The 27,580-nt window shown below is 44.6% G+C and overlaps 2 long non-coding RNA genes across 5 annotated transcripts in view; one reads left to right on the top strand and one right to left on the bottom strand.

Moving 5' to 3' along the window:
- The first annotated feature begins 983 nt into the window (after positions 1–983).
- LOC131592578 (uncharacterized) lies at positions 984–5,332 on the top strand. Its single transcript, XR_009280671.1, has 3 exons — positions 984–1,806; positions 1,965–2,470; positions 3,847–5,332. It is a non-coding gene; the product is annotated as an uncharacterized LOC131592578 (long non-coding RNA).
- Positions 5,333–6,518: 1,186 nt separating this feature from the next.
- The window catches only part of LOC131592577 (uncharacterized), a 124,275-nt gene continuing 103,213 nt past the window's right edge, over positions 6,519–27,580 (bottom strand). The window contains exons 4-5 of one of the 4 annotated variants that reach the window (XR_009280666.1): positions 10,115–10,716; positions 9,007–9,060 (exon numbers count right to left, since the gene is read on the bottom strand). This is a non-coding gene — a long non-coding RNA (uncharacterized LOC131592577). Of the gene's footprint in view, positions 7,513–9,006; positions 9,061–10,114; positions 10,717–13,427; positions 14,687–18,514; positions 18,581–27,580 lie in introns of those variants that run through there. The other 3 variants (XR_009280669.1, XR_009280665.1, XR_009280667.1) reach the window with 3 other exon arrangements.

The raw sequence follows: 27,580 nt of genomic DNA, 5'->3' as shown, positions 1-27,580 counted from the left end.
AGGGGACACTGAAGGACCACCAACGCACTCCTTATCTTTCCCCCAGACAGTTCTTTCCCCCGGTGGTGATGGTGAGGACTGAGAAGTTTTTCCGGCTGATTTACAGCTTCATCCTCATCAACTGGCACGTAGGGAGGTTTCCAGCATGGAAAACACGAGCGGTGTGTCCAGCTCCTTCCCCTGGCCCAACCCTGCTGCCACCCCTTCCAAGGGCAGGATAGGATGCTCTGGATGTTCTCTCGGGCATGGGGCTGGCTCTAGCAGGAAATACGGAGCAGTTGCCCCTTCCAGGGCTTCCCATCTCCCCAGTTCAGCACTCTGGAGGTTCTGGTGTGGGGGGGAGTTGTAAGCTGCTCTCTGGACCCCTCCACATGGACAGAAAGCCCCCAGCGTGGGAGATGGGGCTGGGTCCCATGGGAGATGCAGGTGCTGGTGACTCATGTCCCACAGGTGTGCCCACAAATGCTCTGGCTGCTGCCCTGGTTTTGGGGGAGCACAGGGGGTTTGAAGGAGGGTTTCTGTGCTTTCACTATGAGCAAATGGTGCCAGCAGTGGGGAAAAAAGCCCTGCACAGTCCTGAGGATCTGATGGTGAGCTAAGAACCGGCTACAAACACAGGAGAGGTGGGTTTCAGAGACACAGCCAAGCTCCTCCCCACCGTGCTGGACTGTGGCAAAAGGCACCAGTGGCAAAGTGGGACACAGGTGGCTCACATTCAGCTCTTGCTGGGAGACACTGCTACCCTGGGACACAGACCACCTGAACTGTACCCCCCTTACTTAGGGGATTTAGGGCTTGGCCAGAACGTGGCTGACACACTGGCTACAGTCCTGCTCAGAGTGGGAGTCTGGACTTAAGGTTAAGATGTTCCTTGGCCCCAACATTTCTATGCAAGTTTGATTAAAAAAAAAGAAAAAATGAATTGCTTTTCCTGCTTCTGTATGTCCTCGAGCTGCTTTTGTGCTGTTTCTGCAGCCCTGAGCTCTCCAGCTTATGAAATACTGGTGTTTCCAACAGCAACAGTGATGCAGAGATCCAAAGGTGGAGGAAGCAGCAAGGAGGAGCACAGGAATCCCCTGTGGCATCAGGAAATGCCTGGACCGATGGGTGCCAGGTCCCCTTCGGAGCCATCCAGGCATTGTTCCACAGTGAATTATCATTTCTCCTTTTCCCAAATCCTTCTCAGCTCTCTCCTACTCAAACCCACACCCCAGGGGCCATCTGAGGTCTCAGCTGTGCTCATCTCCCCAGCTCCTGTCCCAAGTTTGGGGTAGATCCTTTGCAAACTCACCAGCCACCGGCCAATGCAGGCTCACAAATTCTCCCCTCGCTGCCCCACTGCTTCCCTGTGCCAAAGCCAAGTGCTGAGGCTGGAGAGTGTTTTCAGATGTGGTACACAGTCACTCAAAACCTTCCTGGCCAGAGGACTCTGCAGCAGGAATAAAAAAGGTGGATGTGCTGGAAGCTCCAGCTTGGAGGGAGCCCAGGACACGTGTCCTTTGTGGATGGATCCGGCTGTGCCTGGGGCAGCTGAGAGCACACAGTGTTCAGCAGTGCTGTTCCCAAGGGCTCCAGGGGCTGGAACATCTCAAGAGGAGCACTGCAGCCTCACCCTCAGGGTTTTCCTGGCATTTGACCAAGTCCCACAAGTACAAGCTATTCCCAACACAAGAGGCACACGCTCGGTACCGCTGGCTTCCCTCTGCCCTCCCACTCCTGCCGTGGTCTCCTCTGCTTCCCCAAACACAATTCCTCCACAGCTGCCTCTGCTAAAGCAACAATGGACCCAAGCCCTGAGCACCTGAGGTAACCCCCAGTTTTTTCTATCCCAGATCCAGCTTATTTGTGCTGCCCTTGCTCTGTGATGAGCTTCGTGGGAGCTGCAGAGGGTAGGAGAGGTGAAGAGATCTCCACATTGCTCATGAGTACTTTGGCTTGAATTATGTCCTGTTCTTTTCTTCCAGACCTGTGGCTTTTTACCTGGAGTGACCTTCCCTGACTCGTTGTTTACCTTGAGAGAAAGGGAACATTTGCTGCCTAGTGGATCTCAGCTACAGCTTTTCAGGCAGCGATGAAAACACTCGAAGCCTAAGAGCAACATTTGAATTTAAAAAATAATAATTACAGCGCCCAAGAGGCAGAAGTTGGACGAGGGCAATGAACAAAGCAGGGGGTTGGAAGAAAACAAAGAAAGGCATGAGAGGAATCTGCGCTTTGAACAGAGAGTCCTGAATATCTTGCACTGGCTACTTCAAATTGGGCACCCGAAATTAATAGATTCTTTGACCTTTGCTTCTCTGTGCTCTGGTTCTTTGTTTGTAAAGCAGAAACTACAATAGAGCCTCACCAAAGGAAAAAAAAAAAATGTCATCAGAGCAACTGCTCTGGCCAAAGCACTCAGATGCTGCAGAGATGAGGACGAAGAAGGAAAAAAAAAAACAAACCCTAACCCTGAATGGCTTTTCAGCAAGTGAGTACCAGCATCGCGTGCGGGGAATGGGGCAGTGTCCTCTGGAATAAAAAATACCTCTCAAAAGTGTAATTAAGGATGAACCACACACGCCCACAGGGGCTCTGTGGGCATCCTAAAGGCAGCCATCTCTTAACTTTTAAATGCCTTCTCAACCTTGTCACTTCTGGTGTTATTTTGATGGGTTTTACGCATAGGACTCTGCTATATTAGGAGCACGTCTACATATCTCACAATATTCCTCTCCTGCAGAGGAATGCCTGGTACAAACAAACAGAGCCTTGAGGCTGCTCCCTCTGGTCTGAGGAGCTGGATATTGTGCTTGGGCAATTCCAAGAACAGGTAGAGAGAACGGATGGGGAGCAGCCCTGGGGAGAAGGATTTGGGGGTGTTGGTGGATGAGAAGCTCAACATGACCCAGCAATGGCTGATGGCAGCCCAGACACCTCAGTCCTGTGCTGCATCACAAGTGTGGGCAGCAGGTCAGGGAGGGGATTGTGCCTCTCTGCTCCATTCAGGTGAGATCTCACCTGCAGAGCTTCCTCCAGCCCTGGGGCTCACAACACAGGAAAAACAAGGGATGCGTTGGGGTGAATCAGGAGGAGGCCACAAAGATGCTCCTAGGGATGCGGGCCTGCTGCTCTGGAGCCAGGCTGGGGAAAAAAAAGGCTCCAGGAAAACCTGAGAGCCCCTTCCAGTGCTTAAAGGGGCTCCAAGAGAGCTGGAGAGGGACTTGGGACAGTGGCATGGAGTGACAACACAACTGGAAATGGCTTCCCACTTCCAGAGGGGAGGGTTACGTGGGATATTGGGAAGGAAATCTTGTCTGTGAGGGTGGTGAGACACTGGCACAGGCTGCCCAGAGAAACTGTGGCTGCTCCATCCCTTTAAGTGTCCAGGGCCAGGTTGGACAGGGCTTGGAGCACCCTGGTCTAGTGGAAGGTGTTGGGAAGTTGAAACAAAGGGATTTTTTCAAGGTCCCTTCCAATCCAAACTACTCTGTGATTCTGTTCTGGTGATCATCACCGACCACACCATCACGTTACTTCACTGGACCTCACTGCTGGATCCTGTTGGATTTATTACACCGTGGTCTCTGCAATGGCTGCTCTTGCTGCTGTGCAGGATGCAAGAGGAAGGATAAAATCCACATGCCCTAATTCTGGAGTCTTGCTCCTTTAAACAGATGTGGGAGGGAGGGTTGGTAAATCCTTGGACAATTTTTCATCTTGCCTCAACTGGGCTGGGCTTCGGGCTCAGTCTGTTGTCTGGTCCCCTGTCATAGCTGCTGTTGTAATGATTCATCCATCTGGTTTTCTGGGAAAAGAAAATGAGCTAGGGGAATGGTTTTTGGTTGATTTTTTTTTTTTTGGCAGTATCTTTCCTGAAACAGTTACAACTTTGCACCCACTGGAGTTGACGGGGGGAGAAGGAGTCTTACGCATCACTTTTCGCTTGCTGGAGCAGAGACAGAAGTGCTGAGAATCCCATTCCTCAAAGTCAGACTGTGACGGTTTTGTCCTGAATTGTGTTTGCAAGGAGCAAAAAGGATCCAACAAAACCCAGCAGAAGATTCAGGCTGTCTTCAGTGGGTGCACTGGACAAAACCTCGTGCTGATCACTCCAGGGACACCCGCTCCTTCTGCTGGCTCTTCACCTGCCTGAGCTCTCCAGAATGATGTGGGAGGAGCTGCAGGGAGGCAGCTTGGACACAAATTCAGGTGGAAAACAAGGACACTGAAGGTCTTCTCACTGGATTGAAATAGTTACTCTCATGAGTGGTGTAATTTATCATAAATCAGATAAATATGGGGGAGAAAAAAAATCCAAGTAGTTCATACTGGGCAATGTTCAGTCCCAAAGTGTAACAAAGAAGCCACAATGGACTTTTTCCTTGTTGGTTTGCACAGTAAGGATGAGACAATGTGCCCATCCAACTGGGAACACTGAGGCAACCTACTTCTTGGTTAAGGGAAGTGGCACTGTAAAGTCCCTTTCTCAGCAGCCCTTAAAAACACTGTTATAACCAGCCAGCTCCTCCTCGCTCCAGGAATGCATCTTCCTTGGTCCAAGCTTGGTTAGAGGTTAGGCTGGGAAAGCAGCAGCCTGCCTGGGAGCAATCACTCTGTTCAGACACATGCTAATGAATTTCCATCAAAGGGGTCAGGTATCAAAGTTCTTTTCTATGCTGCTGGAGCAAACCTTCCTGTGACAAATTCCTGCCCTTATTCCAGCTCCGTATCTGTTACAAGCGACTCCTGTGAGAACCAGATCCTCCTCGAACCCACCAGCACAGGAACTACCCTCCTTGCTGGTCCAGCATCCTTCCTCTCCTGCCCCCCACCCTTTTTTTTAGGTCTCCTTCTCCTCACCAGCCTTTCCTCGCGCTTGCCCATTCCATGATTTCATCCGAGGTGGGTGGTGAGCTCGCTCTCCCCCGCGCAGCCTCTTGCCAGCGGCTCCTGGGATCTCTGCCAGCTCCTCTCCACCCACGGCCTCTCCTGACGAGCCGAACCGCGTGGCTCTGCCCGCGCCAAGGCAGCATCTCACATCTGCTGGGCTGGCTTGGCAAGGGGCAGGGGAGCCAAGGAGCACCTCAGTGATTCCCCCTGCACCACTGCCTTCCAGGGGCTGGCATCTCCACCCCTGCATCCCACAGGACCCCCGGCTTCCCGCCCAGGACACGGCGATGGGTCACTGAAGTGACTCTTGAACGCTGCAAACCCAAATCTGAGTTTAGAAAACAGCTTTGCGAGTTGAAAACCAAATGAAAACTGCCTTTTTTTAACCCTTTTTTCCTGAGTTGCTCCTACACATAAAACCTCTGCGTGGATTCAAGCATTCCCAGCCTGGCTAATGCAGGAGCACCAGGCAGTGAAGTCAGCTGGGTCCTATGGCTTCAGAGATTGTGGAGCTGAAGGTGGCAAAGCAGATTTGAATCAGATTTTGAATTTGTTAAGCCAAAGTGTTAAAATTGAAAACAGAGCACAGGACAGCTTCTCAAACCTCTCAGATTATTCCCTCCGCTCTTCTGCCACGATTTAAAAAAATTAATCTTTTCACTATTGCTCCCAATGCCATTTCTGTGAGTCCATAAAACCACTTTCTTCTTGTCAGAGAATTCCGACGCCGGTGATTTATAGGCTTTGCTTGGAACACAGCACATAAGTACTTCACTTTTTCATTCGCCCTTTCTAAACGTTTTTAACGATCTGCTTCCTCAGATCTGTTTACATTTGGGACATTAAAAGCTAAGCAACAACTCCATTATGAGAAAGAACACCATAAAAATTCCACCATTGCCAGGAAACATCTCAATACAGTGACAAACGTAGCCACTCTCTCGTCCTGCTGCTCATCCGTAGGAAGACTGGTTTATAAATTATTCATGAGTGCCTTAAAATTTCCAAGCTAATCTCAACTAAAAAGTGGGGTTTTTTACACCATTGTTTCGCTCCAAAGTTCTCCAACTGGAATTTTGATTTGCATAGTGAAATCTTTAAATTTACTTGCACTGAATTTCTCTTTCCTTCAAGTTGTGATTTCAGTTCTCACACTGGAAACATAGTGGAGAGCTTTTACGTGACAACTTATTTGGAAGCCTGGAAATCCGCGATAATCCCCATGAATTTCCTGAGAAATTTAGGTTTTCCCAGAGGTGGTTTTTGAGCAGGTTTGGATTTGTAAGGGTTTTGGCACCTTTCAGCAGGCAATCCCATCACCCCATGGCATTATTAGTAAGGATGAACTATATGGGGGACTATCAAGCCATTCTCTTCCCAGTGTGTTTCACAGTAAGGACAGGCAAGATTGAAGATTAAATCATGGCAAAATCTAATGGAGAAAATCACTTTGGGGTCCTCTGGAGGCTACCAACAGAGCAGCTCACTCACCTGTGCTCGTGGATTTTACAGCTTTCAGTCTGTTCTGGGATTTAATCTGCACAGTGGCATTGGAGTATCTTCCACATATATCATCAATTATAAATAAATCCCACTGTGTTTTTATTCAGTAATGTTATTTGAAGCAATCATGATATTTGAAGCAATGAAGTTAAAAGAGCTGATGTCCGTGCTCTGCCATGCATTGCTCAGCAAACTGTTGCCACAGCCGGCTCCTCCACACAGCGCTGATGCCCCTTCCCAGCCACTTCACCCCAAACTGTGCTGCTCCAAATGAGGGTCAGTGTGTGGTTCTCCAGGCGGGAATCCAGCCAGAGATATGCAGGGCTTGACACACTGATTGCTTTGGGAGAGTAGAGACCAAAGAAAACTTTCCTCTTCAGCAAAATGTGAATAATTCTTCCCTGTAAGGGTGGGCAGGCCCTGGCACAGGGTGCCCAGAGAAGCTGTGGCTGCCCCTGGATCCCTGGAAGTGGCCAAGGCCAGGCTGGATGGGGATTGGAGCAATCTGGGATAATGGAAGGTGTCCTTGCCCATGGCAGGGGGATGGAACTGGATGGGCTTTAAGGTCCCTTCCAACCCAAACCAAACTGTGACTCTGAATTTCATTAGCACCAAAACACTGAAGTCAAATCTTTGTGATCCCAAGGCGCATCTCATCTTTTTGAGCCAAGGGGGCATTAAAAACCTTCTTTGACATGGAGTAAATTATGTTACTGACTTGCCCCCAGGACTGAAGACAGATCATCTGCTTCCATGGCAGGTTCTCCATAGAGAAATCCTCTGGGGGAGACAGACATGATGCTGAGAAGGCAGCACAGACAGAAACTGCCTATGAGGGGACTAAAATACCCAGCAATCCAGGCAGCAGAGCAGGCAGTCACACATCCCTCCATGGACTGTTCTTGGAAATCCAGTAGAGTGAGAACGTCATCAGGAAAAACATTTTTTGCCTCCTATTTCAAGGAACTGAGTGGGAACATCTTCTGACCCAGAGTCTGTAACCATTACACTGACCAGTACACACTGAACATCCTCTTGTCCGCTCAACAGCAGAGGGGGGAGCACGCAGCTGGTCCAGCTTTTCTGCTTGAAGCCCCAAAGTTCTGGATGTTTCCAGAGGAGATGCACCTGCAGCACCTGCAGAAAAAAACCCAGCAGTCTGATGGACCATTGTCAGAAAACAGGAGAGCAGAACTGTTTTTGTGATACCTATAAAGTGACAACCTTGTGTTGTAGGCAGCTTAACCCAGGTTGCTTCACTGGAGTTTGCTTCACTGCCCTCACTGGATCTGATTCACCAGATAGTTAGAAATTCTAACACTATTTTCATTGGGATTACCCAAACAAGGAGGAATTTGCTCTGCTGGCACCTTTGCACTGCTGTGAGCTCTAACAGCCTGTTTTACTGCACAGCAAAGCTCTGCCAACACAAGCCTCTGCTCTTCATACTTAGCAAAGGTCCCAGCAGGACTCGACCAGCCCACAGTAAAAGCCACAATATCCGAATTTATCCTCCTCGTACCTCTGCTGCCCATTCTGCACTGCAAATGTGTGCTAAGGACACAGCAGATCCCACACAAACAAGTTATTTTTGGTTAAGAAGTCTCAAACTGGCTTGAAGAAATCAGGGAGCATCTTGTAGAATATCACAATTTTGTCTCATTTACTGTTCCACTCTTTCATAACCATCTTGCGCCTGGATGTTTCATTAATTAATATTGAATATTATATCAATTTTAATGAAAATTATAGTTCTGAACCTCAATTTATTTGCTGAGAAAACAAAGCAGTTTGTCACTACCACTCCCAAGCCCCTACTCAACGCGACCAGGTTATTTCCCCCCCCGATTCCCAATATACAATGGATTTCACAGAACATCCTTATGTAGAAGCCTGACATTTTGAGGCTGTGATGCAAGATCACAAAAATTTCAGACAAATTAATTGCAACAATTGAAATTTTGGCTTGATGTAGCAGAATGAAGTGGTTTCAGGACTCATTAATAAAAAATGTCAGACATTTCCGAAATATTTTTGCATTAAAAATTTCCCAAGAGACATCATCTTTCTCTCCCTCTTATCCTACCATCCAGCACATTTTATATTAATCCAGAAGTGAGAGGGTTTTTTGGGAGAAGCAGATGACTTCCAGTGCTGCTTTTGGCTTAGTCCAAGTGTTGATTTCATTTTAAAATCATTCCAGAACACTGGCAACGGGACAAACTTTTCTGGCCATGGAAACAATCCCCCTGCACATTGCATTTTGTGATTGCTGCAGGGTCTGTCAACAGGAGAACAGAGCAGACTTGCAAACAAATAGTTTAAGCTATCCACTGTGGTACCTGACTGGCGTTTTGAGACTCGTGTAGGTTTTGTAGGGACCATTTTGCACCCAAATCTGAGTTGAGAGCAAATAGGATAAATTAAAAATAAAAAACAAAAAACTTCTCATTATATATGTCTTCATGTTCCTTAGATATATTTTAAACTGAAATGCTTTCGTATTCATCAGCACTTTTCTTCCTTTTTTCATCCTTTCTTTCCCTGTTGCTGTAAAGAAGATCCACCATGAGCAGGACACAATCTGCACCACAGCAGCAATGCTCATGTCTGAAAATACTTCCACGAGATCCAATCACTTGGCAGCTCCATTTTTCTGACTACATGGTGCAAAGAACCTCTTGCCTTTCAAGAGAAAGAATGAAAACGTTATTAACCTTCTTCACCTCTTTCTGCACCACTCTGTAACTGGTTTGAACCTTAAGACTGGCTTTTGTGTTAACAAGTTTCCTTGAAGTCAGACGTTTTGATCCTACATGCACAGCACAAGCAGCAGATCCAAACAGATCCATCTGCTCCTTCAGGGACTTCCCACAAGAAATCATTTAAGCAGCTGACTGCATGGGAGCTCCTTAGGCAGTGGATGTACTTAAAACATGGTGATTACTTGCAAGTCACGCTTCCAACACCACTTAATTCTGCACAGCTTTTAACCTCCACAAGAACATCTGTCAAACCCCCTTAAACATGCAGTGCTCTGCATTGTACTGCAAACCCCTCATGCTGCTAGCCAGTCTGCATTTTCCATATTTCAGTAATTTGTTCCATTAATTTAAGGGCTTAACCTACAGTCTTCTGTACTAAACACGACCACTTTTTTTTTTTGGTACTAAAACTCACCACTTCTCAAAGCTCTATGAAAAATGAGACAAGAGCATGAAGGTGGATTTTGTGAACGGACGGAAGCAAGAGACTTGAGAGAAGTCACAAAACTCCTTTTTGGTTTGTGATTATCTTAATTAGAAATAAATTCCAACCCCCTCCCACTACCCCAGGTTGTTCCAAGCCTTGTTCAACCTGGCCCCGGACACTTCCAGGGATCCAGGGACAGCCACAGCTTCTCTGGGCACCCTGTGCCAGGGCCTCACCACCCTCACAGGGAAAAATTTCCTCCTGATATCTAATCTAACCCTGCTCTGTGTTTGAAGCCATTCCCCCTTTCCTGTCACTCCATCCCCTCGCCAAAATTCCTTCTCTGGCTTTCAATATACTCTCAATATATTTTCATGTACATAAAAAAAATTGGAGGGGATAAAAGGAAGGTAGATTTGCTTCCAACAACCAGCCACAACCTTAGAAATTCCTCTGAATATTCAAAAGCTCCACTTGTTCACAAAAAACCTCTTTTTTAGTTACCCTATATGGAATAGTGGGAAAAGCAGTACGTTGCTGAACTCACCAGGACATCCAGGAAAACATCCCCTGCTACAGGGATGCCTTGCTGCAGGCTGGTGTGTGACTCTTGCTGTAGCTTGGTTGGTTTTATTAATTGCCAAAAAGCTGGATGTAGCATGACCAGCTGATTGCAGGATGATTTTCAGAGATTGTCTTCATGGTTAATGAGATCCTGCTGGAAGTGGAGACAGGACCCACCTCTGACTCTGCCTCCAGCCAGCTGTGTCTCTGAAGAGCTGAAATTTCGGAGAAATTCTTACATATTACACACCCTTGGAGAGGTGACTCAGGCTGTTTATGGTTTACTCTGCAACGAGTGTACAAGAGGAGACTGCAAGAAGCTCTTAGGCTGGCAGGGAAAACCTCCATGAGATCTTGCTTTCAGCACGTCCAGAGTACAGGAGCTGCAGATTGGAAGGTTTCCTGCTGCTCCTAATTTCCTCATACCTCACAGACAGATCATTAAACCAACAGGGTGGGGTTCTTCTTCTTTGATCCAAAGTCCACACTGGTTATTCTCACTGGGAAAACCATCTCCCTTCATCTTCCCTCTCAGCACTGCGAGGCTTTCCAAACCATTCCAAGGATAGTCTTCACACAGAGGACCTAAACCAAGACCTTGGGTTATACATTTTACAATTCTCCGCCTCTCAGAGTTTAAACTTGTAGCATTTCTGAATTCAGCAACTCCATTCACTAAAATAACACACTTCCCTAATTTCATACCATTAAAGCTTCTCTCTGGAGCCTCTCGTGCAAAAATTCAGGAGGTGCAATTCCCCAATCACTATAACCGATTTCAAATGGTGCTAGAAATTATTATTGACTCTGAACACCAAAAGAAATCAGTCATCCTCTAAAGGGGTTACGGAGATCTGCAAGGATGAAGAATTATGTGCTGGACAGCATTTCACATTGGAGAAATTCCACATATTTGATATAATTCTTATTAAAGCACTGCTGAGAAAACAAAGGTTTAGACAGTGAAAATTTTCAAAATCAACCATTAGGTACACACAATTTTTAATACAATAAAAAACTTCAAAAAATATAATCTTGAAACACTTGTGCAGATTTCAGCAGACCTGGACAATGTGACCAACCACCTGTGGTCTAATTCTCAGCTGCTGGCCATTTCCATGAGCACATCCAGCCACCAACCTGCACGCTGGCAAGTCTTGCCACACAAAATAGATCAACACATTCTTATCTGCCTAACACACCACAACAAAAATCTGAACATGCAGGAGGGGTGCAAACAGCATCCAGAACTCCCAGTGCTTCAGTGCAGAATTACCTGTTTCAAATTCGACTGTCTGTCTTGTATGATACGCATACAAAGTATTTACAAGTGTGATGAGGTGGTAAGAAAAAACACTGAAAACAGGTTTTGAGTTAAAAATTAAGAGCACAGGTAGATCCCTTCCTTACTCCTCACCATGTTGTATGAACTAGTTGTAGTAGTTTTTACTAGTTGTGGCATTAAAATCAGCATCATCTATACTGAGTTACAGTTCTGTGTTTTACTTTTTTGCCTTGCTTCTGTCTCAAAACCTTCCTGGGTTCTGAAGCTGTTCCTCACCACTTACAAATATTATAAACATGATGACAGCAGAATTTCTGCCTTTGAAATCTTTGCATTGCTCTCCCAGAGGTCACCTGGGTCACAGACCCCCAGAGTCCCACTGAGGGACTTTGTTTGGTGGTGGACGTTAATTGGAATGGCAGAACCACACAAGGAGGATCTTGACTTTCTCTTCTTTTCCTCTGAGGCTCCCGAGGGTCCGTTTCCCTGATGAAGGCAGGCATTCTTCCTCCAAGAACACTGATTTCAAATGGTGCTAGACAATGAATAGTTAAATCTAAACCACCATATGAAACCAGCTTCCTGAGGGAGCTTGAGTCTAGCTGGGAGGATATTCCTGTAACAATAAATTGGAAATGCCACAGAAGAATACCTAGCCACGTCGGGTTTTTATTTTTCCTGTTAAACAGTTGATGCTTTTTTCTTATTCTTACCCTTGATTTTGGTTTGAGTCACTCAAATGCTCGCTTCTGTTTTCTATTACAGTGCTACCAACAGCAAGAGAATTGCTTGCAGCATTGTCACTCAGAGGAATTTTGTTAGTCAAGCCTGAACAACACGTACAAGGCTTTAACAAGGAATGAAGGACCTTCATCCTGCTTGTGCTGCTGCCTTTTATTAACACATTCTGTCTGCTGAGCTCTGCCCACAGCACGACTACACCCAGACAAACCAGCAAGGGCAGCACTGCTGCAAAACTCCCTCTTGTGACAGCAAAACATGTAAGATGTTACCGAATCTTCAACAGCACAAAGATCAGTGTGTGTGACAGAAGCTGCACATCAGTGCCTAAAGGTTGAATATTCATCCCAAAGGTTATGCAGGGAGCCTGGAAACCTGCCCACCTGTCAGCCAGCTCTAGCTGAGGTGGGATTTGCAAATTAGGGGAAAAGTGTGTCTCCAAACCTTATGTTAAGGACTGAGTTGATTATGGGCTATTCAGACCTGGCACTTAGCACCTGGAGCCAGCACAGCTTCTAAGAAGTCTGACAGAGGGTTCTTTCTTGGAAATCTGCTACTGAAGTGTGTTCTAGACAATTTATCCCCTTTCAAACTGATTTTTTTTTTTAATAACCTCTCTACAGCTCCTCATCTCAGCTGGCAGAACAAACATCAGACCCAGAGCACATCTGCAGAGCGGTGTCGAGCAAGTCTTGAGTGTTTGCACAGCCCTGCTCCCACTGACACATCCTGGGAAGCACTCAGGTACACCACAGCCTCTCAGAAAGGAACAAATCACCACGGGCAGTGGCACAGAAGGCACCACAAAGTTTCTGCATGGCAGAGGGAGGCACAGACACAGCGTGCCCCATCTGCAGCAGAACAACAGTTTCAAGGAAAACAACCCATCGGAGCAGGCTGGGCCTCCGCAAGCAGGCAGTTCCTGCAGTTACTGGAAGAGCTGTCACCACGCCAGGCCACATCAGCACTGGATTTATTGTGCAGCTTTTCTGTCCAGAAAGTGCCTGTGTGGAGCAGAGCAGGCAGGAAGCAGCAGGACAGAGCTGTGCCCATGTCCCCAGGCTCTGCCCTGAGCATGCAGCTTCCTGGGAATCTTCCACACTCACAAAACACTAATGGGTAAAATAAAGCTGCTTTAGAGTGCAGGCAGAACCAAACTCTTTTTCCTTCAGCCATGCAGAATTCTGGAATTTTGCCTTGCTGCAATGTTTTCAAGAATGAAGCACTTTTTCCCTCTTGCAGTATATTACACCTGGATGTGCTCCGTACCTGCCTCTGGAAGCCCAGTGAAAGCTGATTTTAATTGACCAGAACTAAAGAACCACTGAGGTTGGAGAAGACCTCCGAGATTATTGAGTCCAACCTTTGGCTTAATACCACCATGCTCACTAAACTGTATCATGAAGTGCCAGGTCCACTTGTTTTTTGAACACTTCCAGGGATGGTGACTCCATCACTGCCCTCAGCCTGTTTCAATGGCTAACGACTCTTTCAGTGGAGAAATTTTTCCTGATATCCAACCTGAACCTCTGCTGGTGAAACTTGAGGCTGTTTGCCATCATCCTGTCACTTGTCACCTGGCAGAAGAGGCTGATTCCACCTCACCAGATAAATTCCCTCAGATAAATGTTGGTCTTCAGGTAAATAAGGTCTTCCCTGAGTCTCCTCTTCAACCCTCAGCCAGTCCTTGTAGAATTGACATTCCAGACCCCAAACCACCATCCAGGATGAACCCATCTGTCGAGTCCTGAGGACAGGCAGCTCTCAATCTCCTTCTCTTCAGGGGGCAGAAAACCATGTGAACAAAATAATTACACCCGTTCCTCAAGTTTTATCACCTGCTGACATGCAGATCTCTTTTCATTTACCCCAAGGACAACAAACCCAACCAGCTCAGACTAGGAATCCAACTCCTGAAGAGGGAAATCAAGCCAGTGTGGACAGTTCTCACAGAGGGTATCTGTCAGCAGCACAGCTAACACAATCCTCTCCAAGAAAATCTTCATGAAAAAAACCAAAGAAACATGAGATCCATCTGTGAAACAAGGAAAAGCAGGGGCACTTCCCAACTGTCTCCCCTGGACAAGGCTAATTCCTGCTGCAGCATCTTTTCCATGCAGTTGTATCCATGACATCCACGGATTTGGAGCTGAAGTCCGGCTGCCTGGCTCTGCCTTTACCACCAGCCTTAGGATGGTTGCAGACCACAGCTTCTCCGTGTGGCTGTCCAGACAGCAAATCCTGCTATTTAATATCATTTGCACTTTTGAAGAAAGCATCTTTCAAAACTTGTAATAACTCTGTGTGTTTCTAGAACAGGCTAACGAGAAACACGCTCGCACCAGGGCTGTAAACTGTCATTTCTAAATTGGAAAACCAAATGAACTGCAGATAGAGAGCTATTGTGCTGCTCCAAGATGCCTCCTTCTAATTAGGTGCTGGAAGTTTTAAAACAGTTTCAAATCTTGGACTGCTCCATCCTTCCCAGATTTAATGATCAGAAGAGCTGAGGGGAATTTCCTCGTTGAACTGGGAAGAAGAAAAACAGAGAAGTTAATGTCTTCACATTTACAAGTAAGAACTTGGGAAACAGGAAAGAACAAACTCAGAGTTCAATGACTTAGATAAAAACTGTAGATGGAAGAGCATCTTGCTACACTTGGGTTTCTGCAGTTACAAATTAAGTGCTCTGTAATCCTCCAGAGAAAATTATAGGAATGACATGTCATTGACTTTAAGCTCTGATCTTACAAGCTTCATAATTCATGTTTTTATTTGACATTGATGGGATCACTTGAATGACTAAAGTTTTGTCTGCAATTAAAGAACTGCAATAATGGAGTTTACTAAAGCTTTATTTTGCTGTTGAATCATTTTAGTGATTTACAGGTGGTTTAACCGCATTTAAATGCTTACTAGAGAACCCTCTCTCTTCCAATGATGAATTCCTACAGAATTCCTACACTTGGAATGACATGAGAATGGTCTGTGGCTCCAAGTGACAACTGTGGGCACTTTATCCCATTAATCAGGGATAATCAGACACAACATGCACTGGGTGCAACTTGGAAAAACTTCCACAGTGGACTAATGATTCTGTACAGGAAATTAATTAAAAAATAAGTCCTACTGCTTCCTTTCCATGCTCTGCCATAACAGGAGCTGTGTAAATGGATTTTGTTAGAGCTGCACTCACGACAGCTTTATGATCCATCTGAATCTGCAGACAATGGCCTGTGAGAACATCACATCTGACAAACTGCTCAACTTACTGTAACTTTTTAAATCCCTTTTTTTGAAAATAATAATAAAATGTGGAGCCAAGGGAAGATGACAGAGTGACAAGTCTGCAGAAAGGCTCTGTCTGTACCATGGGAAGGGACTGTGTGAACTTCCTACTTAACATCTGGCCATGGATCTCATTTATGAGCTGCTGCAGACACCCCATGGCATGATGGAGATGGAGGAGCCACTGAGAAATTATCTGTCAACTGAAAAACCAATTAATACTAACTGCAGTGAGAAAGAACTGTCTACCCAGATAGAAACTGGGATTGTGAAGTCAGTTACAGATGTCTTCAAGGGATTTTTTTTTTTTGGTCATTTTTAACTTGAACTTAAACCACAGCTATTGGGGAAAAGCTGCTTTATCTTTTCTTTTTCTGCACCATCAATCCCCCAGCGTTTTCACCACCAGCTTAATGAATTCCAACTATCAAGAGAGCTCATCCGCTCTGTAATTTGTCTTTTTTTGTTCCCTTCACTAAACAAGCAGGAAAAATGTTTTTAATTTGCAAGGCTGAATAAATACCTACTGTGTTTGCCAAGACTTTATTGACATTCATGGCTGTCTACAAAGCTGACTGACTTCTCACAGAGATGGTTTATCTCCTCAAGTAAAAAAAATAAACCTGCCCTAACAAGGAGATGTTAATCTTCCTTAATAAAATAAATGAAAAGCAGTAGTTCAATAAATAATCCTGTGGCTAGTGGAAGCCCTTCATTCAGGATATGGTCCCAGAGCAGATTTTTGTTGACAGCAAGATCACACAGCACTGGGACACCCTCCAGTGCTCACTGCTGCCTCTGATGCTGCACTTCTTGTCACCTTCAGCAGTACTAATACGACTGCCTGTGGGCCATGAAATTCATTCAAATTATTCTAACACAAAGAAAAAAAAAAAAATGAAGCATTTCTTTTCTTGACTGAGTTATTTTCAGTCATCTGGTTTTCCACATGGTCAGGGAAGAGGTGGCACTGCATTGCTGCTGGGCTGGAAATGAATGGCTGGGAGTGGGCAGAAACTGATTAAGCTGGCACTAGAAAAAGACATGAAGTGTGGAATTACACCTTGGATAGCATCAAATCCCATCTCTCTTGCTCAGCTGGTCATGAGGAGCTGAGATGAGTTTCAGCCTGCAAGGAAACACAGTTCTTGAACTTTCACAAGAAAATCAATACTCTGAACTCTGAGGTTCTTATTCAAGTTTTACTGGATTTCTACACAAGGCTCAACCTTCCCCATAGGCAGGCTTGCCTGAATTTTTCCATTTGAATTTCTCTCACTGAACAATTCTGTCATCTTAAAAAGAGCAATGTGTAAGAAACAATCGAAGCCTCCACAGCTGGAATTTAATCTTCAGAAGGTCTGTGGTGGCTTGATATAAACAGTAAGAAAAAAATTTGGGTCATTTGGGAGAAAAATAATGACAAACCATTACTGAAAAGATTCCTACACTGATGACAGTACTTCACATTCCCTCCTGTTTAGCTGCACTGAGAAGTGCTATAAAGTGAAGAGATCTGGGGAACATTCCTCTGGAACAGGCAAAGAGCCCTCAAATGAAGGCAATTATTTCCCACTAGTGAAACATCCCATTTACCCATTATTCAGGCACACCATGCATTTATCTCTGTACTTTCAAAGCTCCTCAAAGCTTTGAGCAGGAAAGGCCTGATGGCTACAAGGTATTTACAGCAACTGATACCAAGGAGGGACAAGGATGTGCTGTACCTGAGAAAAAACAGGATCTACCATCTACAGCTTTATTTATGTACTTCTGGAACAATTCATTACTGACAGGTTTGTCCTCAGAATCTGGAAGAAGAGAACACCAGAAACTGTTTGAATTAGTCCCCTCTGTGTTGTTCTGCAAAGAGATGAATTAAAACACAACTTGAGAATCATCTTTCTTTTTCTCCAGGTTTCACACAGACTTTTTAACCACATTATGACTCCTCACAATCTGTACTTGTGTGAGTGCACTCACAGTCAGAACAGGCAATTGAGGTGTGCCACTAACCCATCACTAAATACAGGCATCATGTTCCCTATGGAAAGAGTAATTCTGGATTAGAGCTCACCAAAAATTCATCAGAAAAAACCTGCTGTCTTTGTTTCATAACAAAATGTGTGTGTAGGCACTCCTTGTGAGATGTATCCAAAGATACATCCAAACCTCCTGGCAGAATCCCTGGAGCTGCAGTCCACTTGTGCACTGACTGTGGCAGTGGTGCCACAGGGAAGTAATTCTTTGTGGAGGCAGAATCCATAAATAGCAGGTGCCAGAGAATCACCTGCTGCACAGAGCAACATCCTTGACGTAAAAGTTGTCTCAGATTTACTCTGAACTCTGTTTTGAAACCCCATCAGGCTGATTTTGGGGATTAGCAGGGAAGGAAATCCTAAAAATACAAAAGCAGGCTTATCAAGCTGGGGGAAAGGCAGTTAAGATGTTTTTGTGACAAAGGCTTCAGGATATGAATTATGCATTAACAAAAACTGACTTCAGTCTGGATGGGAGGAGGGAGATTTCTGTGCATCCAAATCCCAGCACAACGGGCACAAGCTGCTCTGCAGGGAATTACATACATCCTGTACAAACATTATCCATTTCAGAATCTCACTCTCCTTTTTGCCTGCGTATTATTTTGTGCTAATTGTGAGAATCTGAGGCAGAAAACCACAAATAACCTGAGAAATCCTTGGAATCCATCTCCATCCAATTCAGAGAGGGCTACTGAAACCATAAGGAAGCAGGAACAATCTGGCTTCAGCCTCCCTCTATTTCTGTCCACATTCCCACCCTGTGCCCATCACCATAGCAGCTGACTGCTCCTTCTGCAAAACACCAACCTTTGGGGCAGCAGAGGCAGGAAAATAGAGTTTGTTTTTTTTTCCCCAAATGGATCATCATATGCTGGACAAAAGCAGCTGATGTTGTATTTTAGAAATTGGACAGGACAGCCATAATAAAAAATGTAATTCCCTGCTGATTGCTGAGGTACGTTAATGAGGGTATGATAACGAAGCAGCCACCCACAATAGAACTCACTGTTGATTGTCCACGTCTTACATTATAAAAACACTTCATTTTCATTGCCACCGCTGCTGTAGACATTTAAAATCATCTCTGTGGGGTCTGTGAGAGAAACAATGGCCATTAAGAATAAAAAACAAAAATATTTCTTCAGCTTAAAATAGTTCTTCTGACTTAAAGCTTTTGGGACGTAAGAGCGATAAGCATCATTTTTAGCAACCACCCCGGCACCGTGGCTGTTATATAACTTTCAATAGGAGCTCTAATCCCACCCCTGAGCAGAAATGCCCCTGTCATGAAGCACTCCAAAGCTACACCTGCTGTTTGTATCCTCGTGCCATGAGCTGGACCACAGCCACTTCTGTCCCTACAAAGTGAGCTCTCAAAAGCAGGCACCCGCACCCGCTCACTCCCTGCTTATCTCCAGCACTGGATTAATTTGTGCTGCTCCACACATCATCGTGGCACTTTGTGTCTGTCAAAGCATGCAAAGTGACCTGGAAGGAACTGCTCTCATCTGTCTTTGAAAAATAACAATAATCAGCACGAAAACATTTATTAGTCTGTGTTTTTTTTTGTCTGATGTAACACAAACTCAAGACTACTCCACGATTACCAGGGAGGAAGCGAAATTAAAATTATCACACAGAACAAAGATAACAATTAAGAAAGATAGGAAGTTCAATCAGACCACTTCAAGTTTTAACCTCAGCTTAATTCCCACGCCTCAGGAACATACTGCAGAGGAGCTTTCAAAGACAAATATTCTGTACTACTCCTATCACACATGACACTGCAAAAAAACCCCTGCAACCCAAGTCAGGAATATTTTCAGCACTTTAGAGAACCTTTCCTTGTTATGCTGAAGAAGAAAAGAGGCTGGACGGGGCAACCTGAGATAGTGGAAGGCGTCCCTACCCATGGCAGAGGGTTGGAAGTAGATGGTCTTGAAGGCCCCTTCCAACCCAAGCCACTCCGTTATTCTGTGAAGCAGAAATCAGTATTTTTTAAAGATATTCACTTCCTACATTCTGCTGCTGCACAGTGACAAATACACATGTCAGATACATTTATATACTACATACTTCACAGCAGGGAAAATAACCAGTGCAGAGATCTTACTCCATCAATGTACTGGAAACAGAAATTATTTACCTTTCAATTTGCACAAATTTATAAGCAGGTTTTCCCTCAAACAACATGTTCTTTCTCTGGCATATGCAAGATGCACTCTTGAAATCAGCACCTGGAATTTATAAAATAGTTTATTTAAATGTGTGTTTGCATTTCCACTTTAGCTTCCCCTCATGAAATGCGGAGAAGTCACATGGCTGTGGTAAAAATAAAGATTTGAGGGATAGGGACTGGAAGGTCCAGATGAGAGGGATCTTCACCGCATGCTGAGCAAGGATCATCTGGATCAACTGGTAAGCATCTGGCAGTGCTGGAATCAAATACATCTGCACAACCATGCACAGCTTAGAATATTTACTGATCCTCACTCCTGAACCCCTTTCACTACTCAGTTTGTGCACGTGACTTCTGTGACAGGACAGTCACATCATGAGAATAAAAGCAGACATTGTGCTTCAATAATAAACGCTGATGCTGGCACACACCATGGAAATTACAGAGCTAATTAGAGGACAACATAATGCTCCATGTATTGAACACAGCCAGGCAAGGGATGGGAAAAGAGGCTGCTGGATCCTGAAAATAAATTTGTTTTACAGACTAGTTTTTGCTTTGATCTACAACATCCATTAAGCAACCTCAGCTGCATTATAAAAAGATGCCCCTGTCCATCAGAAAATATAACGTACACATACCCAAATTATTCGTGATCTTTTTGGTGTCCTCCCCACAAATGACTCCACCTTTTGAAGCTACAAACAAGGTCAGCATCTCATAACTGGAGCATTAAAGGATGGATGAAGTTCTGATTTTCTCTGGGACCTGAGAAACTCTGTGCAGCAGGTGTTCATCTTCCCAGTGATTGCCAAGGAAGGGAAGTGCTGTAGCAGGGTCCCTGTCATGGATCAAGACACTCTGATCTAGAAGCTTCATATGAAACAGAGTAAAATGAGCTTCGTTTCTAGTTTACTGCCTGAGGCAAGAAAGAGAGACATAAAAAAAAGAGAAAGTATAAGGAATAATAAGACAATAAAACCTGGTATAAAGGCAGATTGACAGCTTTTCTCTTGTAGGCATCATAGGAAGATAAAGTTTTAAAATAGAGGCTTAAATACAAAGGTGTTTTTGTGGCATTTACAGAGGGCTGGCATGGGAGAAAGCTCCTTTCTGTTGACACAGAACTGAGCTGCAGCAGATTGCTATCAATCCACGTGTACAAGCCACACAAACATCCTGGAAGGAAAACAAAATGATGCACGCAGGTGCAGGCCTGGAACTTGACTACAGAGGAGGAGAGAGAGAGAGAATAATCAAATCCATTACTGCAATGGAAATCTGGGAAGAGAGAAGATGCACAATGTGCACACAGAGAACATAACATCACTCTGCACATTAAAAGTATGATTAAGAAAGACCACAAACTCCCCAGAATCATGGTCATCCAGTCAAGGTGGAATCTCAAATGGAAACTTGATTGATGCTCTTGAAAGTTTGACCAGTGTAAAAAAGGAAGGATGAAGAACTGGTGTTAATATTTGGTTAAGATAAAGCAACTAGAAATGTCGAAGTTTCCAATGAATTCAAGAGGCAGATGTCAGTCTGGAAATGGCGTAGGATGGACTCACAGAGGTGAACCCTAAATTGAAAATGACTGGTGCAACTTCCTAATTCTGAAAGTACAACCATTACTAAACTAAGGAAAAATAAACCTAAAAAAACCCCTAGTGATTCAGTCAATGAGAGATTCCACTGTTTATTCTGCCAGCATTCAAGTTCTCCTGTTTGTAACAGACATATTAAGTTAATTCATCAATTACTAAATGAGTTCAGTTAGTTCACAGCGTGTAATTAATTTATTCTCCTCTGTTAACAGGCACATCCTAATGTCACTTTGTACTATTTTGCAAATTCAATTTAATTTACTAGACACAATGAGAAAAAGGGAATTTTGAAGGCAGAAATAAAGCTGCAGCAAAGACAGATGCAAAACCTATGGAGGTAATGTACAACACAACATCTGGCAGCAAGGTCCTTTCCCTGCCCAGCAGGGCTGACTGTTTTAAATTAACTTTTAAGTGGTTGGAACAGGTCTGGGATGTTGGGTGCAGAAATGTGGCAGCTGCCAGCCCACGGTGGTGTCCCCACAGCTATGTCCCTGCAGCTGGACTGGCTTCTCCTTTCTCTCACCCCTTCCAGTCCTTTGCAAACAGTTTCATCAAGAGATCCCTTTTTTCATGGAACTACTCTGGATTTCTTTGTGGTTTTAACAGTGCCCAAGGAAACTCACTCAAGAGGAAATTCACTCCCCATAATTCCTACTGTAGCCACTGTGAAGGTTAAAAGGATTAAACGGTTGAAGTGATGACTGGGATAATAAAGTATGTGCTGTGTAATGCCAGCTGCACAGGCCTTGACAGAGTAAAGCTTCAGAAAAAAATAGAAGAGGAAAGTCTTTAAATATAAAACCTGACAGTCCCTTGAATATAACTACACTCCAAAGTCCATGTGTAAAGCAGGAGCTGGGAGGAGAGCTCTGGATGGGTGTTGAGATGGAGGTTTCAGGCAGCAGTGCCAAGGTGGGAGCAACCTCAGCGAGGTCAAATCTGCCTCTCACACTCACCAACCCTTCCAGCACAGAGGGAAAATAGGGCTAGATGCACCCTCAGCCAAGGAGGGAAATCAGCTGAACCACGACAGTAATGGACTTCAATTACAGCTTCATTAACAGGAAAATTAAGTTAGGTTTCCGTCAGTAACAAGCCATAAAATTTTTCTTGTGTTGGTGCAACACACACAGGGCTGGAGCTCTGGGAAGGCCAGTCCTGTTTGATGGGTCATGCAGCATCTGGCAGGGAGACACGGCTCTCCACAGTGTCCCCTGCCCTGAGAGGGGAGCCTGCAGGCATCAGCCACGTGGCCTCAGTTCTGTCCGGATTTTGGCAGGATTTAGGTGCCTAGACTCTGGAGTGACGGAACTTTCTATTCAGTAGCTGCTGGGGCATCAGAATGTGCTGTACCACAGTCAAAGTGTCCCAGCTGGTGTGAGGGAACCTGCTTCTCACTTAGACTTTTCTGCAATCAAAAAGCAGCCTAAACACCACTAAGTGCTCTGGAAGTGCCTGAAACCCACCAAATTCCATGCTAACACCAGAGCTCTTTCCAGAACAAGGCTGCACAGAGGCCCTGGTGGTCACCACCTTCCACACTGGACACTGAAGAACCACCTGAAAAGCAGAAGAGACCCTTTCCAAGCCTGTTCAGCCTTCAGCTTCACACCACTCTGGAAAACTGGAGCAGCACAGATACAAAATGTGAGGCTGAACATCCTCCTGCATCATTTGTGTGGCTCCTGGTACCCAACAGGCTGTTCCTGAACCTGGGCTGCCCTGTGCTCTCTGCCAGGCACACCCAACCTTGGAGCAACTGATGCCCAAATCCCTGTCTAACGTGTCACAAGTCCCTCTGGAGTGTCTCCCTGTGCAGTGCTTGTTCTGATTCCAAAATTACACGACATCCATACCCCTGCCACCTTCTCAACACCTCAAAAGTCCCCCCAGTCTTTTCAGTCTCATTCTGTCCCATTCTGGTGGAAACTGAGCTGTGCCCTGTGATCCAGGACTTTTTCACATCATGTGTAGGAAGTATTTCCTAATTCTGGCCCAGGCAGTTCAGTTCCACACCCAAGAGCAAAAGTCCAGCATGGACACAATAAACTGGGCATCTGTGTGCTTCAGAAAGCTCAGTACTGGATATTTGTAAAAAGAGTGTATGTTGCATGTACAGGGAGACACAGCTAAGCATGATTTTGACCTGAAGCTTAAAATACACAGCCCTCCCTGAACTACATCTGTGTTTGCATAGAAAGTTGGTGATATTCTTGATGAAAAAATAATAATTAAAGTAATTTTCAAAGTGCTTAAAAGACAGTAATGGAGAAAAGACAAAGCTGATTCAGACTACAGCACAGCACTGCAGTGAGACAGGCAATGACCACAAGTATGTTTGAGGTGTTGTAGTTTAAGACAAACTGTAGCAGAACTGCTACAGCAGCTTGCTAATTCTATTACTAATCCTTACATCACACTTTCCAGACTCCTTATGGATTTCCCTTTTAACAGCCTCTACTTTATCAGCATTTTTTTGTCCAAAGGAGTTACAGTAACTTCTGCTATGAGGGAATAATTGTGTCAGGGGGCTGGTGAGGAATATTCCCTTGCATTTCCAGACTGGAGCAGCACTCTGCTTACTGTGCTCTCTACAAAACCAAACCAGAACAACCCTCATCCTGTCCTCAGGGCCATGAAAGTTGTATTAGGGTTCCATTTAAAGTGAGGATAATGTGTAACCTGTGTCCATGTGACAAGATAGGCTAAACCAGCTAAAATAATTGAAGTAAAAATGCAAACTGCACTGTGCTGCACTGTAAAATACCATACAGATCTATAAAACAATGCAGACTCAAAGCAAGAAGTCAGAAGCCTGGCAGACCATAGGAATACAGATTATGAAACCGTAACAATTAATTTAACCCTAAGCCCACACCACAAATACTTCCTTTTTCCTCTCCTTAAATACAACAGCCCTCACTTCATGTGTCAATATTATTAATACATTGCTTTTTATCATTACCCATGGGTACAAACCTCTTTCTTTAAACACCCCAGTCCTAGATATTTTCAGATGCAAAGGAATGGAGGGCACCAGTCAAACTTGTGGGGTTTTTTTCTGCCCAAATCCATAGTTCTGTGTCCTGAAAGACAGATGCTGAGCATATCTGCTGCATCACTTCCCTGAATCCCTGCCAGCTCTATCTGCTCTCTGAAATCCCCTGCGGAGATTTCCAACACACGGTGAGCCCTGCACAGCTCCGCCTCCGACCCTTCCTGTTAGGGACTCCTGAGCAATGGGTTTTATCTCATTAATTCAGTGTTTTTTAGGAAACCACTTTTCCCTGCCAGTTTTTAAACCCAGAGGAATTTTCTAGATGTGCAGTGACAGCGCATGAGTAATAGCTCCCTCATTAAACTACCAGGGAGTCATAAAACAAAACAAATTGTTCAGCTTCCCAGTGTTTTTCCGATTTGCTTTCCCTTTCCAAGTCCTGTAGTGCTCACAAACATCCAAACTATCTAAGTGACGTCATTTCTAGTCAGAATTCTTAAAGGAAACAACATGTCCTTTGCCTGTTGCTCAATCCTCTGGTATTCTTGCCGTCATTTATTTGTGCCCCTGAGTAGTTTCAAGTCATTTTATTTTTTTAAATCAGGAGCTAGTTGTGCCCATGTGAAACATGTACTTCCAAAACACACCACGAAAAGCTTGTCTGGCATCGGACAGGAGCTGTGTTTTGTTTATTCCTGCTAGGAACAGGTTCTTTACCCCATTTTGAAACCTGGGAGTCACAACTACACAACCAGAGCAGTGATTCAAGGAGTATTTTGAAAGGCCGCAATTTCTGCACTGGTTTGTGAGAAGATCTTCTGTATTTCTGTTCAGGATGAAGAACAAGATAAAAGAACAAGATACCAAAACAACTCTGGGAGGTGAAAAGGCTTAAAAATGAGTGCTTTTAGTATGTATTTTGGCAGGCTTGCGGAAGTGCCAACTACCATAGTTTTCACAACAATCCTTTAAGGTGCTCTTGCAATCCTCACCTTGAGATAGCAAAGGAAGGATTGAGTTAGAGTCAGCCTGAGGTGACCTGAATTCAACGTTCAGTGTTTTTACTGAAAAATGTGGTTTGCTTCAGGAAAACTTCAGCTCCTTTAGCCTGAACAAAATCTGGGAGCCACAGAATGAAAACCATTTCAGACAGCTCGAACGTCTCACACTGCTGAGATTTTTATTCTTTTTAAATCTTCTAATGAGCAGCAGAAAGCAAAGGAATGAGATAAACTGGGAGCTCCAGACCACAGTCCCTAACACGTTTGGCAGCCGTGAGGAGACCCATTACACACGCCAGGCTCACTGACCTTGCATATTTCTCCAGGATTAGAAAACAAACCAGCTGAAAGCTCATTCCCTTTTACAGGGAACTGTGCTCTCTGTATCTACAAGTAAATGTTTTGATGCTGATGAATAATCAGCAGCTTTAAATACAAATCTGAGTCAGGCAAAGAAGTGATGAATGTCAGGGAAAGACTACTTGAGCAAAAGGTGAGTGGAGACCCCAGCCCAGAGCCTCAGGGATGCTCAAGAGCCTCACTGCTGATAATTTCACTATGAGTGAAGTATTCAAACACCTCTGAGGACACAGGCTGTCAGAATTTGCCTCTTTACACTGCTTTATAATTGGCAACAAAGGTGGGAACAACTTGCCAGCTAGGCTTGTCACATCATCCTTACGACAGCGTGTGGAGGTACCGCTGAGGAAGGGGGATTTCGTCAGGACTGAAATACATCGCAGACACCGTGGCAGATGGCACTGGGTGAACTGAAATGGAATTGTAAAGTTCAGGGTATTTTAGAGAAGGTTCATTTAAGATGAAATGAGGTAACAGCTTAAGAAATACAGAACAGTGGAGAGAGACAAGAACGTATCCTCCTCATCCTTCTCCCGACATACGGAGATGCTCAATGAACTAAAACAACTGTAAATATTTTGGCATTTACATCACGGCTACACCTGAATGCTGACTTTTCCTGATACCCTGGAACCTCCCCAGATATACAGCCCCCACTGCCCAGCACATTTTGCAGTCCAAAGGGTGAGGAAATCTCTCTTGTCATCTGCTCAAATGCAAAGCACAGGTGAAGTGGGGACCTCACGAAAATATGCCAAAGCCAAGAGTGGAGAGGGGTTGAAGAAATTAAACCTTTGGATAGATAATGGAAACACCCAAGATTATTAGACTAGCATGAAAGAGCAGAAGTAATCCTTTGAATTTTTAGTAATTGTCCTCTACAAGGACTCCATCACCTCTCCCCACAGTCTTTTGTACTGGCTGCTGCCAGAGGTGTTACTGGAATGGGCACACCACAGGTCTGAGACTCTGCTGATGCCCTAAGATACAACTCAGTTTAACGCTTCAGGAACAAGCCTGCTACTGAAGCCGAGTTTGGACAGCATTCCCAAAGCCACAGAGCCCATCAGGCCTGTGGATAGCTCCTCATTAAAAGAAGCAACAAGGAACAAAAACCCCAACCTCTTTTCCAGGCAGTGAATGACACCAGCATGAGACTGACAACTTTCAGGATGAGGTCACCTCCGTTTCCCTTCAGAAATGAAGCTGGCAAGTACAATTAACAATAATTAAAAACTCCTTTCACAAAGGGACACTACACTTTTATTATCTCTGCTGAAGCCTAATCAAAAGCATCACAATGGGCTTGTTGATTTTTTTTTTTTAAACCAAGACATGATAAAAGACAGAAAGAAAACTGGCAATTAAGAACAGAAACCCTATTTTCTTAGGTGCCATCGTATTTTAGCTCAAAATACATACTGTCCCACCGCTTCCCTAAAAGAAACTCAGTATGTACTAGATAGCTATGGGAAAAAATAACCAAACATTTTAATTTACCAAAAAAAGAAGCTTAATGAATGCATAGAAGTGCTTGTGACACTGAAAGTTACATGGGAAGTGCAAGCAACAAGCTGTAATCACAGTCACGAAAAGTTAATGGTGTTGGATTGAATGATTTTCTTCAGCACAGAGCTCCAGCCACAGCAAGTTCCTTTGCAACCCAATTTATTATTAAAAAATACAATTACATGAGAGCCAAACCCCATCCATGCATTCTGCTGCACATCTACAGTGCAATAACAACTTTATAAACCGTTTAAAATGTTTTTATTTTTGCTGTGGACCTTGTAGGTCCCACTGCTCTTTATCAGGGAAGGTATTGCTATCGGTGTCTTCCCCCATATGCAGGCAGAACTTCCAGATCAGATTTACCAGCAGAGCTTTAGGGTGCAGATTAAACCCTGGCAATTGGCTTTCACCCAGAAACTTGAGTGCTTAAATC

The sequence above is a fragment of the Poecile atricapillus genome, chromosome Z (assembly GCF_030490865.1).
Source record: "Poecile atricapillus isolate bPoeAtr1 chromosome Z, bPoeAtr1.hap1, whole genome shotgun sequence".
Taxonomy (NCBI): domain Eukaryota; kingdom Metazoa; phylum Chordata; class Aves; order Passeriformes; family Paridae; genus Poecile; species Poecile atricapillus.
This window is presented reverse-complemented; position numbering and strand designations above follow the sequence as displayed.